This window comes from Pleurodeles waltl, chromosome 7 (genome assembly GCF_031143425.1).
Source record: "Pleurodeles waltl isolate 20211129_DDA chromosome 7, aPleWal1.hap1.20221129, whole genome shotgun sequence".
NCBI lineage: Eukaryota > Metazoa > Chordata > Amphibia > Caudata > Salamandridae > Pleurodeles > Pleurodeles waltl.
Genome location: NC_090446.1, coordinates 889,273,175 through 889,289,714, shown reverse-complemented (window position 1 = coordinate 889,289,714; position 16,540 = coordinate 889,273,175). Strand labels below are relative to the sequence as shown.

The window sequence follows — 16,540 nt, the reverse complement described above, 5'->3', positions numbered from 1 at the left end:
AAATCACAGTGCCCAAAATGGAGAACAGGTGTCCCCCACCTGCAACCACTGGCTCAGAATACGCACTCCCAATCACTACACTGAGTACCGTTTAAACACTCATTCCTACTCCAAACAAATGTGAGCGAGTGAAGGCTCAATCCTGCTCCTACCACCAGAACACTCAGCACACCTCGATGCCCTAGAAACAAGACTTCTCATTCCTGTCCCCTTTAAAATGGTGCTAGATAAAAATAAAATACTCTTAAAAGGAGAACACAGCATGAAACCCTGAAAATGAAAAACACTGCCCAGTCAGAAATATAAAGAAAGCTACGACTGATGTTTCGTTATCAAGTGACTGAATCTCATTATGGATACTGAATTGGTGAGATCAGGAGCGGGAGTCGCTGTCTCGTGGGAAGGGACGTAAAGGAAGTTGAAAGTTTTTTTTTTTGTTCAATTGTGCACCTGGAAGAACCCAAAACGATGCGATATTTCACGCTTTAGGCATTCAGATCTGCTTCTGACACATATATCCACCTGCAGCTCTGAAGCAACTTGAACCAGAAATAACTGCATGTACATTAAATTGGTCTGCTTTAAGCCGGGATCTAATTGAGGCTGTTCCAAGGCAGCAGCATCTGCTCCCTCAGTAGATGTTTCCACGGGCAGCAGGAGGGCAGCATCCTGTGAGATAGACGATACATTATGTATACATTTCCACTGCCTTTCTTCCTCCAAGAAAGGTTGCGTGTCTGCGCCCTGATGGAGGGATCAGATTCAGCATTTCTAGAACATGGGATCGCATATGAAATGGAAATGCGCTACCCGCAGGCGTTCCGTAATTGCGCACACATATATGAATGTTATTTACTGGGAGAAGAGGGGTATTATTTCCTTTGAGGGAAAAGGCAGTGCTCATCACCTCGAGGGCACGAATAAGGATGAGGGCCGGGTAAGCGAATATTCGGGCAGATCTCACAAAGCAACAGTGCCCAGAGTTTCCGAAGACGGGGTTACCTTGAAAGGTGGGAACTTTCAAATGTTGACAAAAGTATTGACGACAGACAAGGTCTGGATCCCTATATCCTCAGGTCACTCCCATCATGTTGTGACAAAGTAGACCAATTTGCTCCTCAGCATGGAGACCGCAAATTCTTCTCCATTGTTGCCTCCTGGTTTCGTGAATGTGTTTACTGATGTTAACCCCATTAGCCAAGCTGGAATAGGGTATTACTGTTCTTGTAAAAACGTTCTTATTACACTCCGAACCCCTCGCTCACAATGCTTATCCGGCACCCCCAACCCCCGCACCCTCCTCAGCCCCCTTTCAAGAGCCTTCACTGCACTGAAATAGTAGCTCGTGTTCTAGAAAGACAAGTGATACTGTAAAATATTGCAGGATGATGCCTGGCACATTAATAAATATTACAGTATGGTCTGGTTATTACCAGACCAAGGAAACAGTTTTACTTCTTCATTGGAAAGGGTTTGCCCTTGTATCAAAATTCAAATCAATAACCAGAAGTAGTCACTGCCCAGATGTGCTTTTCTTAAAAAGAAATCTATTTTAGCTCAAATTTTCACATAAAAAATGTGACTCATCTTAAAGCCACAACCTATTCACTTTGCCAATGATTAGTTCATATATGGGTGGGCGCAGGTCCAAGATTCCACAAGCTTATGCTTGAATTACGCAAGAATAATAATTCTGCTTTTCAGACTATTTTCAAGATAATAATTAGCATAAGAATGCCCCCTCTTATTAAAAATGGGTTTGAGAATGCATTTTGCACTAAGAAATAGCACTTAGTGCAATAAAATGCAAAAACAATGCGGCTACTCGTGCTTGCTTAAAGTGCTCTTGAGTTAAGATTTTCCCAAACTTGCTACCGGCATTTAGCACTATTTTCATTGCGCAAAATGCACTCTGACGACCAAAATGGACGTGAGGATACATTTTGAACTAAGAAATAGAGCTAATTACAGCAGAGCATGAACAGTAAGTAGCCACTCGCCAAATGTGTTGTTGCAGTAGGAGATATTTTTCCCTCACATTCCTCTTAATTTCTCACGCAAGAGTAATTGCATTATTACCAGTAATTCTGTGTGACAAAGTAACATAGTATTACCAAAATTATTCTGATTACTCCAGCATAATCGAAATTCTGCCCAGCCCTAATTTTATCCCTGTGAGGGAAGTTCATAACTTCAGGCACCCCTAATCAAGGTCAGATGAAAGATGCATGGCTGAAATGTAGAAATAATTTAACAGTTCAAACATCTTCATAGGCATGTAAAAACAAACGCTCAGTGCACCTTAATGAACCTGCTTCGCGATCTTTTTGTAATGTGTTGCTTTACAAACAAGAATCCTGAATAAGAAGGGGAGCATTGCACCCGAGTTGGTGAAGAGATCTTACACTGCACAGAGTTTGATCAAATAATCACTGCTGTGCTCGGTCATATTAATGCCTCCCATTTACAGCACTCTAAAGTTAAGAGTGTAAGGCAGAAAATAAAACAGTGTACGTGTTTATGAGAGTGAATGTGTGACTGTACCCTGACAAAACTTCAGTGTAGGAAATTATGGTTGCAATGCAAAACCTAAAGCATAATAACATTCTCATTAATTGTTAATCATGCTACTGTAATACTCCCACTACTACTGATGACTACAGGGACCCCAGATAAAACTTCAAAGTACATCAATGATAACATCAGGAATGGTAGCAAGTCACATCACCGATGACAGTGTCAGCCATACTATTGCTCCTTGCTGCTGAAAATGGAACACACCCCGTTTGAATTCCTCTAAAGGTGTATGGCCATGCCCAGTAAGCTATGTGCAGTGTGTGGCCTTTGGCTATCCCCTGCAGCAATGTTCCTGGCTCTGAGGTCCAAATAGCACGATTCTTGAGGTTTGTGAACCTCACAGCGGGTTATAAAATGTTTTAAGACTATGAAAGGTAGAGCTGATATTAGATTATAGAACCAGACCACCAGACGAGGGCTACTTTTCTTTTCTTAATTGTTTGCAAACTATTTTGCAGATTCAAGTGGGACTGAGCACCATCTTCTTGTCAGTTTGGGGATAAATTATCCCAGTGGTTATGATTTTGAAATGATATCACATGCTTTAGGACTCTTAAATAACCTTTGTCTCTCTCGACATATCGTTAGGAAACTCAGTAGAAATGTTATGCGTTGGCCAAATGTCATTCTGGAAATACTGTTTTCAGAACAGATTTACCATATTGGGCCAACATCATTTGTGATACAAATCATGTCAACCATGTAAGTGTAGCACAGCTATTTGTATAGAGTTTGAGTTATCATCTGTAACTTTGTAGTCCAGACTTTTACACAAACATATGCAAGACGTATTTTTTCAGTTTTAAAAAAGTGGTGCACAAGGAGTGGAACAAGAGTGGTGGGAGATGGAATCTAGTCAATGATTGGTGAGAGGGCTCAAGCCCATATTCTTTGTTGTCACTCACATGAGCATCAGATTCTATTGTAGGCAAGCTGGAATAGTTCGATTTTCAGATTCTTCTGTAAGAGCCAGTACTGTGGGTGCGACCTCAGGGCATTCCACAAGTTAGGCCCCAGGACTCCATCTTTCAACCATTTGTAAACCATTAGCCATTAAGTCACACAAGGAACCATGAGATGATGGGGGGTTGGGTGCACTCCTAGGCCGTGGCTTCTGACCCAGCTTTGGAGACCCGAGCTCCCGGAGACGCTGTTCCTACCGCTCTTCTGTGGGAACAAGCCACATAGCGCCGAGGCCCTCGCCGGCACGCTCAAAGCGCTCCGAGGCATAGGCTTCTCACCTAAGTCAATGGTAACGATTCAACATCCAGGGGGAGAAAGGGGGAAAAAGGGGGTTTGATAGCAGCGCTCTGGCCAAGCTTCGTTCAAGCTCGCCCACAGAAGAACACATTTCTAAAAGCGAGAAATGTGTTGCCTTTCCCTCACAGCCAAACACTTTAGCAGAATATTAAACGCCGACTGCACAAAAGGCAAGTTTCCGAAGCAGCCTCTTCGCTCGCCCCTCCCGCGCCCAAAGACAGTCTCTTGCATCCTTAAGCAGCCGCTCCCCGTCTCCAGCGCTCTTCTGTTTCCCTTATGATAAGCCCGGCAGTCTATTGGAGCAGAGCGCCTTTGACAGCCTAACTGCCTGGCAGCCGCTCCACCTGCGGGCCCGTCATACAACAGAGCGCGCGGCGAGCGGCGAAGAAATGCAAGATATGCAAATGGCATTTCTCTTTCTTTTCGACGCGCGCGCACCAAAATCTTGCTTCCGTAGCAATTTCGCCCTCCTGGGATCCTTTTGTCGTAGCGTTTTCCCCCCTTTTGTACCTTCGCGAAGAAAAGGAAAGTTTGCACTTCTTGCTGGAGCGCCGCATCCATCATGGAGGAAGGGTGAGCAGGAAGCAGGGGGCAGATGGATGGGCCGGTCCCAGTGGTGAGAGGAGAGCGGGGCAGAAGCTGGATAGACGCATGCGCCGTAAGGCTGCTGCTTACCGGCGGATTCCGCTTTTTGCCTTTCGTAAGCAGCAGAGGAGGGGATAATTCATTGGAAGTCAATGGTGGATGTTCCCGGCCTCCTCTCTGTAGGCTTGCATAGGATACACCGCTGATCGAAGTAGCACTTGAGATGATTTACTGTAGGCTTAGCTCAAGGCAAGAGTGATGACATGGCCTTCCCGCTGTTTGTGTAAATTTAAACCTCTGACACCTGAGCTGAGCCTTTTCTGGGTGCGAGTGAACAGTTTGCATTACTGCTGCTGTTCGTGCTTCACCTCTTCTGACTGCAGCAGAAGCTTCTATCCTGTGCTTGTGCTGGTCTGGGAGTGAGGGAAGCTTGCACTGCTGGAGCGTATGCTGTGGCTGTCTGGAGTGTCAGGGATTAGGTATGCCGTGCTTGTGCTGCACCTGTTCCGATGTGTGTGCCGCTTGCACTGCAGGAGTATGTGATGTAGTTGTCTGGAAGCAAGGGATGATTAGGTTAGCTGTGCTTGTACAATACACATTCTTGATGCAAGAGAAGCTTGCACTGCTGGAGCATATGCTGTGGCTGTCTGGAGTGTTAGGCAATATTAGGGTTACCGTGTTTGTGCTGTACATATTTGCAATGTGAGAGACGCTTGATTTGCTGCAGCCTATGCTGTGGCTGCTTAGAGTTTTAGGGAAGATTAAGTTTGCTGTGCAGTACACATTCTGTATGTGAGGACGCTTGCATCGCTGGAGTGGATGCTGTGGCTGTTTTGAGTGTTGAGGAAGATTAGGTTTCCTGTACTTGCGTTGCATTCACTCTGGATACAAGGTAAGCTTGCACTGTTGCAGCAAATACTTTGAATATTTCAGATCTCAAGTAAGATTAGGTTTGCTGGGCAGTACATTCATATTCTGGATGAGAGGAAGCTTGCACTGATGGAGTGTATGCTGTTGCGAGTGTCAGGGAAGACTGGGGTTTGTGCGCTTGTATTGAACTATTCTGGATGGAAGGGAAGCTTGCAAGGCTGGAGAGTATGCTTTGTTAGTTGTGTGGGGTGTCAGGTAGGAATAGGTTTACTGTGCAGTAAATATTCTTAATGTGAGAGAAGCTTGCACTCCTGGAGTGTATGCTGTAGTTGGTTGTGTGGAGTGTCAGAGATGTTTAGTTTTACTGTGGAGGACATATTCTGAATGTGAGGGAAGCTTTCATTGCTGGAGTGTATGCTGTGGCTGTTTGGAGTGTTAGGGAAGATTGTGTTGTATGTACTCTGGATGCAAGGGGAAGCTTGCACTGTTGGAGTGACTACTTTGAAAGTTCGAGGTGTCAGGGAATATTAGATTTGCTGTGTTTGTGCAGTACGTATTCTCAATGTGAGAGAAGTTTGCACTCCTGGAGCATATGCTGTAGCTGTCTGGAGTGTTAGGGAAGGTTAGGTTTACTGTGCAGTAAATATTCTGAATGTGAGGGAAGCTTGCACTGCTGGAGTGTGTACTGTGGGTGTTTGGTGTGTCAACGAAGATTAGGTTTGCCATACTTGTGCTGTATCTAACCTGGCCGAGAGGGAAACTTGCACCGCTGGACAGTATGTGGTGGCTCTTTGAAGTATTACAGAGATTAGGTTTGCTGTCCTTGTGCTATGTCTAATCAGGATGAGAGGGAAGCTTGCACAGCTGTAGTTTATCCTGTAGCTGTTTGGTGTGTCAGCAAAGATAAGGTCTGTTGTACTTGTACCTAAATCTGGATGTGAGGGAATCTTGCACTGCTTTTGGCAGTCTGGAACCTGCTTTGGAATCAGGGACAGACACTGCTGCTCCTTACATTTTAACTGATCAGATTGTCAGACGCTTGACTCATGCTGTATGTTCTTTAGAAGTTCTGTTTATGAGGGAAATGTACATGCAATCGACGTGAGGAAGATTTACACTGCTCTGATAGCCCAGTACCTGTTTCAAGCCTGTGGTTCTCGCATTGGCATGGCTCACATTGTACCATTCTGTGTATGAGGGATGCTTGACTACTGTTGTGCTGAACCTGTTTTGGCTGTAAGAGGAATTGCATTTCTTAGGCAAATTCTGCCTTGTGTATACAGAATATTAAAGCTTGCACTCCTACTGTTAGCCCTGTACCTATTCTGTATACGAGGAAGGCGTGCATTGCCGCTCGCTGTCTGTCTACCTGTGCTGGGTATATGAAACACTTGCACAGCTGTTGCTACACGCCTGTACCTATCCAGGATATGAGGAAACCCTACACTGCTGCTGCCTGGTCTGAACTTATGTTGGGTAAGATACAAGCTAGTGTCGCGGCAGTCTGTGCTGTACTCGATCTGGTTAGGAGGAAAGCTGTCACCTATCCTAAATTTTTCCTCGGTGTGGGAAAAGCTTGCGCTGCCTGCAGCCTGCCTCAACGCTTGCGCTGCCTGCAGCCTGCCTCAACGCTTGCGCTGCCTGCAGCCTGCCTCAACGCTTGCGCTGCCTGCAGCCTGCCTCAACGCTTGCGCTGCCTGCAGCCTGCCTCAACGCTTGCGCGCCTGCAGCCTGCCTCAACGCTTGCGCGCCTGCCTCAACGCTTGCGCGCCTGCAGCCTGCCTCAACGCTTGCGCTGCCTGCAGCCTGCCTCAACGCTTGCGCTGCCTGCAGCCTGCCTCAACGCTTGCGCTGCCTGCAGCCTGCCTCAACGCTTGCGCTGCTGCAGCCTGCCTCAACGCTTGCGCTGCTAATTTCTGCCCCAAAGCCTGCGCTGCTAATTTCTGCCCCAAAGCCTGCGCTGCTAATTTCTGCCCCAAAGCCTGCGCTGCTAATTTCTGCCCCAATTTCTGCCCCAAAGCCTGCGCTGCTAATGCCTGCCCCAAAGCCTGCACTGCTAATGCCTGCTCTGCACCTATTCAGAATACTAGGAGAGCTTGCTGTGCTGCTGTCCGCCTGTTACCTCTTTGATTATGAGGGAGGCTTGCACTGATGCTGCAGGCTTGTACCTGTTCCAGGTATGAGGAAAGCTTGCACTGCTGGAGTTTGAAGCAACGTACATTGTAACTGTTCAGGATATGAGGAAGCTCTTATTGCTGCTGTGAGGAAAGGGACTGAGTCAAACTTGCACTGCTGCTGCCAGGCCGGTAACCTGTCCTCGGTATGAAGAAAGCTTGCACTGCTGCTGCCAGGCCGGTAACCTGTCCTCGGTATGAAGAAAGCTTGCACTGCTGCTGCCAGGCCGGTAACCTGTCCTTGGTATGAGCAAAGCTTGCACTGCTGCTGCCAGGGCGGTAACCTGTCCTTGGTATGAGCAAAGCTTGCACTGCTGCTGCCAGGCTGTAACCTGTCCTCGGTATGAGCAAAGCTTGCACTGCTGCTGCCAGGCTGTAACCTGTCCTCGGTATGAAGAAAGCTTGCACTGCTGCTGCCAGGCCGGTAACCTGTCCTTGGTATGAAAAAAGCTTGCACTGCTGCTGCCAGGCTGTAACCTGTCCTCGGTATGAAGAAAGCTTGCACTGCTGCTGCCAGGCCGGTAACCTGTCCTTGGTATGAGCAAAGCCTGCACTGCTGCTGCCAGGCCGGTAACCTGTCCTCGGTATGAAGAAAGCTTGCACTGCTGCTGCCAGGCCGGTAACCTGTCCTCGGTATGAAGAAAGCTTGCACTGCTGCTGCCAGGCCGGTAACCTGTCCTCGGTATGAAGAAAGCTTGCACTGCTGCTGCCAGACCTGTACCTGCTCTGGGAATGGGCAAAGCTTGTAGTGCTGCTGCCAGGCTTATACCCAGGCGCGGCTCACAGGAGAGAAAAGGGGGGGGGGGGGCGCACGTGGTGGGGGGGCAAAAAAATCTATAATAATAAAAAATTTAAAAAAACATACCTTTTTTCCACGTCACGCCGCTCCATCTGCCCTGCTCTACTCCGTCTTGCATTGCAGGCACTGGCTCCCAGCCTGCCCTGCGTCCAATCCTACCACTGCTTTCATGCTGCGGATGGAGCACCCAGCCAGGGCTGTCCGAGGCAGAGTGGGAGCCTATGCCTGCTCTCTCCAACCCAGCAACTCGGTGCCGGGTTGGAGAGATCCTAGTGCGCATGTATTTTTAGCCTGCTGAGACGCCCGCCAAACATACATGCGCACTTTGGGGGAGTGCTGTGCACTCCCTCTCTGTCCCTGTTATGCCCGTGGGCCATCCCTTTTATAGTAAAAACATCATAAACAAAGTTTGTGATGTTTTTACTATAAAGGTTTTGCAACAGCTGCTGCTGGTGGTGGGGCGACACTCCTCCACCATAGTGGAGGAGCTGCTACTGCCTATACCAGTTCTGGGTATGAGGGAAGCTTACACTGCTGCTGCCAGGCCTGTTCCTGTTCTGGGTATGAGGAAAGCTTGCACTGCAGCTGCCAGGCCTGTACCAGTTCTGGATATGAGGAAAGCTGGCACTGCAGCTGCCAGGCCTGTACCTGTTCTGCATACGAGGGAAGCTTGCTCTGCTGCTACCAAGCCTGTACCTGTTCTAGGTGTAAGGAAAGCTTGCACTGTGGCTGCCAGGCCTCTATCTCCACTGCTTATGTGGAAGGCTTACACTCCTGCTGAGAGGCCTGTAGCAGTTCTGGGGATGAGGGAAGCTTGCATTGTAGCTGTCAGGTTTGTGCCTGCTGTGGGTGTGAGGAAAACTGCACTGCAGCTGCCAGGCCCGAGTATGAGGAAAACTCTTGCACTGCTGCTGCCGCCAGGTCTGTACCCATCCTGGGTATGTAGAAAGCGCTCACTGCGGCTGCTAGGGCTCTACCTGTTCTGGGAATGAGGGAAGCTTGCACTGCCGCTACCAGGCCTGTACCTGGTCTGGGAATGAGGGAAGCTTGCACTGCCGCTACCAGGCCTGTACCTGTTCTGGGAATGAGGGAAGCTTGCACTGCCGCTACCAGGCCTGTACCTGTTCTGCATACGAGGGAAGCTTGCACTGCCGCTACCAGGCCTGTACCTGTTCTGGGAATGAGGGAAGCTTGCACTGCCGCTACCAGGCCTGTACCTGTTCTGGGAATGAGGGAAGCTTGCACTGCCGCTACCAAGCCTGTACCTGTTCTGGGAATGAGGGAAGCTTGCACTGCCGCTACCAGGCCTGTACCTGTTCTGGGTAAGAGGAAAGCTCGTAGTGATGCTGCTACCAGACGGTGAGGCTTTTACATCTTGTGTGCGTGAGGGACACCTACACTGTGACTGATCTGTGGTTTGTCTGTCGACGGTGTGAGGGAAGAAAGTACTACTAATGTCTGCTGCATCTGTTCAGTGTAGGCGAAGGCTGCGCTGCTACTGCTTTTTTCCATGTTATATAATCTTTCAAAGCAGGAGCCTGCTTGTACCCATTTTGTTTTTCCACCTCAGAACTCGGAAGCAGCCCGCGTTCTCGGTAACTCTCGGCACCCGTAGTGCTCGTCATTCTGGTTGCTTGCGGAACGTCGGCGAGCACGCACTGCCGAGTCTGTCCTAGAACGACGACAAAATGGCAACTTTAGATGTTGGAGATCAGAGTTTGTGTGCGGGAGGGAAGGGGTGTCAGTGGACAGCTCATCTCAAACACCGTCTATAAAACAAAGGCACCTCTTTTCCGAGAGCTTGCAACGTCCTAGCGGTCCCTACTCTGCTGTCAGGGTCATTTTGCCTAACCCCGCACAGGGCCAGGCGTGGTTAAAATTCAGAGTTTAAACAGGTGTGCATGGTCACCCGGAAGCGCGAGAATGATTACTGTGCACTTGATACCCGAGACCTTGGAGACGAGAACGGGTAAAACTAGACCAGTCTGCAGCTGTGACACCCAAATGTTAAGAAAACCCTTGAAGGCAGAAGGGCAGATGACTATCTGTCAACTATAAAACAAAAGGAAAAAAAGAATGCTTCACAGAGAATATCACGAAACCTGCCCTGAGCATGCTAGGATCCTTTTACACTTCCTCTCACTCCACGCCTAGACGAGATTTCCGGCTCAACCCTATAATTTGTATACTCCTTCTGCAGCCAAGACGAGGTTTGCCCACCTCTGTGGCGAGGGCGGGACCAGTGCACGAGAAGGTCACAGAACCGGCCATTCCCAGCCGGTGTCAGGACTGCTCGTGTGTGAGGCACTGCTCATGCCACTTCTAGGTCAGGCGGAGAGGCACTCGGCAGGTAGGGCTCGGTGCATGGTCGCCGCACCTACACCTTACCACGACTAGAAAAGTTCTCATGTGGGAAAAGGAGTCGAAAGAACTGAGGCTGACCCAGCCCAATCAGCCTTTTGAAACTCCCAGAAGGTTGCCCCCCTCCTCACAAATTCTGTCTGTGTCCTTCTATGACGGATAAAGAAAGGCAAAGCAGGTAGAAGGAAGAGTAAGGCAGCAAAACCGGGACTAAATGAGAACTTAGGGCTGAAAAAGAGCCTGCAAAAGCTAAACAGACACAGGAAGGAGAGGGTGGTGTGAGAAAGAGGCACTGACGTGTAATCAAGGCTAGGTAATTAGAAATCACATAATTTGGCAGAATACGAGGCAAGCGACCAATAAAAACTTTGGGCCTAGCCCAAGGTAGAAGGAAGAGTAAGGCAACAAAACCGGAACTAAATGAGAACTTAGAGCTGAAAAAGAGCCTGCAAAAGCTAGACAGACACAGGAAGGAGAGGGTGGTGTGAGAAAGAGGCACTGAGGTGTAATCAAGGCTAGGTAATTAGAAATCACATAATTTGGCAGAATACGAGGCAAGCCACCAATAAAAACTTTGGGCCTAGCCCCTTTGATTATGGATTTATTTATTATATATTTATGTTTCAAATTGAGCATGGACGGAGAGTGTGCTAAGTCACACCAACCTATACCTTTTGCAAAATGGAGACTATCACCCCAGGAAGGCGAACCGAGAGCTACCCCTGCTGCCCACCTCTGCATCCATTGCTTACTGAAGCCATGTAAGAATCCAGCAGCAGCGGCCATTGTCAGCACGTCAACGCATCGCCCCAGCCACCAGCGCTGCCGCTTGGCCCCCGAGGTGGGTGGATGGATGGATGGATGGATGGATACACGAGGAACAAGAATGCATGTACAGGTTGCTGTATTCACCTCAACAAAAGGCTTCTATGCACCTCGTGCAACAGCAAACAAAACCGAACAGGCCGCGCTGCAAGAAAGCCTTGCTTGATATCAGTGTGTGCAGGTTTGGCCTGGTGCAGAAAACAAAGCCAGGAGTTTGTCATCACAGGGGGTAGAAGAGAGGGAGTTTACAAGAAAAGGGTCCAAAACTCGGGTAGATAGGCTAAACAACGAGTAGCTTGTGAGCTACTGGTAGCTCTCCAGTTTTCTGTAAGTAGCTCTTCTCTATGTAGCCCATTCTAAATTAGAAGCCTTTGATTAATTACGTATGAATTAATTGATTGAATTAATTTACGTATACCAAAACTGAGAGTGTATACTTAAGATGAAATGTGCTCATTTTCAGAACTCATATGCTGATATTTGGAGAAAAATAGTTTAATTTCCTAAATATATTTAAATTAGATACTGAGGTGATAAAACACATGGCACTGGGGAAACTTTTTTCAAAAGTTATTGCCTTGTTACCGGAGACATAGTAGCTATGGCTGTTAGGTATTACTCACGCAGAGGCATTCCATATTGATAAAGCCTTGTTCACATTATTGATGGCAACCATGTCTGGAGCACTGAGGTGATTGTTGGTAGTAATCCTGGATATGGTGACCACTAATGTAATCTTGTCTGATGTGGTCACTGTTACAATACTAATAATATTTGTTGCTCTGGGTGAGTTTCATTGGACATAAGTAGCTCTTATTACAGAAAAGGTTGAAGAGCCATGGGTTAAACAATGCCCGGCAGCACCCTCTGTGCTTCTCTCCACGCTACCATTGGTAGTAAGGTATGCGTTCCGTTTTCATCATTCTCTGTTTATTTTAATTGCAACACTGAAATATTTTTTTTAATTTATTGGTTTTGTGAAGCCCAGTGCAGTCAAGAAGGTCACTTCATAGTGCTATGAAGTGGTGGGTTTACAGAAAATATGAAAGAAGACAGTCAGCTGAGATGTAAATTTATTTTTATACTGTGTAGCGTGATCTTAAGATTTAACCCGCGAATGCGCACCAGCGTTTGGTAAGACCTCAGCTCAGTTCAGACAAACTCACTTCTGTCTTTGATTTTAGTGTGAAACTTGAAATGATAAAATGTAGCCCAGTGTGTAACAAGGCCCAGAAAAGGTCCTCTCGTAGGACTGATTATACCCCAGCCCTACTTGAAGGTGGGCTATGCTGCCTCTGTCAAATACAAGGTTTTGACCAGTATTTCTTAAAAGGTGGCCAATGACGTAATCACATGCAAGTCATCAGAAAGATTTAACTCTGAAAGCCTTTTGCTTTTCAAACAACACAAGTTGGTTTCTACAGGGTATTGCAAGAGAATAACAAAATCACTCACGGTGTGTACCCAAAAAACTTTTCAATGCCCTTCCATCTAGGTTACTTAACTGGAGTGTGCCATAAACCAGTGGCGTCACATAAAACAATGACCCACCACCCCCGCAGAATGTGAAGAGGAGCGCTGGGTCTGCCACATCTCACAGATATTCATCGACCTTGGGCTGCATGGGACCCCTTGGAGGGTTGGGGGCTCCCTTGAACTGCAGGGACCTTTTGCAACCCTGTCAAACATTCCCTACACATCCGTTCAGTGTAGTTGCCGAATTAAAGAGTGGGGCCGCTAGACTGGCATCGTTAACAAATGTGCGTTGCAAAGCTGCCTTCCATGGCATGTTGGCAGATTTAAGACTCATTCATGGAGCAGCAATCGGTTTGAGGGTCTGAGCCACAACTGCAGGCACGACCAGTGAAGGCCTACGGTATGCTATGCAGTGCATACCCTGTGGAAGTTTTGTAGGGGACTCAATTCTTCTGGGCTATGCTTCAAGGTGGATTGCCCTCTTCCTGAGGCAGGCAAGCAAAGGCACTAAGCCTTGTCCAAGTGTATCTTAGTGAAATATACTGTTATTGGCAGCGAGGTGTCTGGGGTCCCGATATGATCAGAATCCATGGAGTCTTTCCATGTGGAATGTCCACCTCAATGTAGTAGACACATTCTGCTCTCCTAAGGCACTGAACATGTCCTAATCCAAAGTCCTCCCTGTCTGGTCCATCACTGTCTCGGATCTCTACTTTCCGGTAGCCTCGGAATCTCTTGGCTATCTCGAAATGATGCCCCCCATTGCTGGTATATGGGCCATAGCTGGCCCCTCATACACAACAAAACAAATGTGTACTTTCGGGAGCAATTCAAAAGCGAGCTTTGTCTTTAGCAGAACCCCGCATCTGTTTTAATCTGTACATTTCCTTTAAATACATTAAATATATAAATAATTTAACAAACAACATATTAACACTGGGCATTACAGGGATTCGCCTGGCAGGGTCCATGCACATGTTCACGGGCTGCGGCTGCCTCTTCGTCTTCCGAGGTGCAGGCAGGACTTCCGGTTCTACCTGGGTGCACAGCTACCGTGATAAGAGTGGCACGCGCCCCAGGGACCTGAAGGAAATTCTCTGCGTCAGGACCGGCACTGGGAGAGGCGGTGCCCGTTTCACTTGCTTGCATTGGGGCTGGTGGTACCCGTGCTGTGCGGTGCTTCTGTGCAATACACTCGGACCTGGGCCGGCTCTGGCACACATCTACATTAACACATAATCCGCCTGCCTGTGACAGCCGACTGCGGAAGAGGAAACTCTGGTTGCTTTGTGTCTTGCCCGGTTCACGAGTGTAAGTTACGCCTGTTTGGTTCTAGGAGCGGAGCTTGACCCACGACCTTTTTCTTACAGTAAGCTGACCAGACCATATTATTTAAAATGTGTGGGGGCCCTCCAGAAGTCCCGAGGGGAGGGCATCTCTTTGCCTGGGTTTAAGGCTGTGTCCGGACGGGACCTGCCGCTGGGTACTGGCGAGAAGAGCCTTTGTTTATCCGGAAGGAGGCAACAGCAGTGATGGCAGGGCTGTGCTGCAGGCCAGGCTGAAAGGTCACTTAAGACGAAACCTCATTGTTCTCCTTGTTTCTTCCGCAGAACAAAGCAGCCTTCCGAGGCACCGCGATCACAAACATTCGATTCTGTGGAGTCAGTGGTTTCCCTTCCTCCGCGCCACCCTTGAATCCACTCAAGGCGCACGTGTACGCAGAAACAGACTTAAAGGCCGCCTCACAGTGAAAGCAGGTCAAGCACACACAGGAACAATGGCCCCAACCCATGCACAGGGAAACCAGGTGCACCCAGAAACCAGCAGCAAAACTAAAACAGGGCAGGCCAAGCAAACAAGGCAACAATGGGCCTAACCATGCCAGGCGCACAGGACAAGGGATCAAGTTCCCGGACTAAGGCAAGGCATACAGACAGAACTGGATTAACCCAGCCAAAGGAACACACGGCGAGAACAGGTAGGAAGGCATTCAAAGACCAGGCTGACACAAACACACACAGTGCAAAGGAATAAGGAACCAAAGCAAAGTCAGAAAGGCCACAACACCTGAAGAAAGGCATGGGACACTCCCTCATCCCAGGATGCAGGCCAGGTAGAAACGACTACAATGGGTAGACACCAGGTTAAGACAACAGTTGAATACAATAACAATTAGCCAACCCAAAGAGAAGGCAGGCGAGGTGCACACACCAAAAGGAGGGCTGAACTATGCCAAACCAGGCTCAGTAGGTTAAAATGGCAAAAACTGGCTGAAGCCGGCCAGTCAATGAGCGCACAACAATAACTGGACCAACGCAAGGAATATAAAATGAACAGCTGTTACTATGTGAAAGGCCAGGCTAACGCATACAGGTAAAAAAGTCGAATCTCACAGGCAAGAGATGTGACACACAAAACAACAATGTCCCGACCTAAAGGAAAGTCAGAAGGCCAAAAAAGCATGCTGTGTGTCTGTACTCACAAATAATGACACACACATACCAGTGTGCCATGCCACAGTAAAATCAGGTCAGGCACCCATGACCACAGTGGGTTGAGCCAAGACAGACTGAAACATAGCAATACTGTTAAAAACTAACGAGAAGCAGGAAAGTCACCAATTGCAACAGTGGGCAGCGGAGCAAGACAAGGCTGGCCAGCAAGTGCACACTAATGGTTTCTGGTGAAATTAACAGAAATTTGCAGGATTTCTAAAAAAACATGCCCATTTGTCAGCACAAAAGGAATGCTTTAGAAGAATACTGTACATTTTTAGGACCAGATTGTTGAATACAGAATTCAAATCCCCAAAAGGTCAAATGAATCCTCAGTAAATAAATAGAATCTCATACAGGTCACCAGATTTCCAGGGCTGCTATTGAAATCAGAAGAACTGACTGAAGGCAACTCGTGCTTAGCACACAATAACCGAATCCGGTGTATATCATCATCTGTAAAAAAGTTCAAGAGGACCTCACCAAACATCAGCCATTCCTGGCTTACATTAACACACCAATATCAGCAGACCATTGCTCAACATCAACACATCTACACATTTGGGACAGACCCCGTCACAAGCCGGGCTTTTTTGAAAACTCTATACCGATTTCTGTTAACATTGGTTGCATTGCGGTTTACTCGGGTGTCTCAATGTACTCTGATCTATTATCAACTTTCGCAAATCTTCTGCATGTTTTTTCTGTAGAACGACCAAGGACTATGCAGCCTTACTTTGAATATAAAAAACAAAACTGAAATATTGCATTTTCAGCAGCGACTAAAATGTCAGAGGCGCTGTGCGCATCTACAGCTGCACGGGTGCAATATCTGAACAATACTACACAGCCCACACAGCTCTGCATAACAATAAGTTGGCCATTGTAATATATAAAATCCTCCTCCTATCACCTCAACCTAAAAAAAATGCCGGCCTTATTGTGCACTTAAACATACTGCGTCATTTCTGTAGAATGAAATGTGCCTGGGCTGATTTGAAGCCGCTCCCTGCAGCAGGTACATTAGCCCACCGAACTATAACGCAAGCTCCAGAAGGGTGGTTGCAATGAGAAATAAATGAAAACAAACTGCTACTACTCCCCGCGGGTCACCATAA

At 47.7% G+C, this 16,540-nt stretch overlaps 1 protein-coding gene across 2 annotated transcripts in view; it reads right to left on the bottom strand.

Annotated features, from left to right (window-relative positions):
* PCDH1 (protocadherin 1) overlaps positions 1 to 16,540 on the bottom strand; it is a 249,210-nt gene that overhangs the window by 116,980 nt on the left and 115,690 nt on the right. The window lies entirely within an intron of this gene.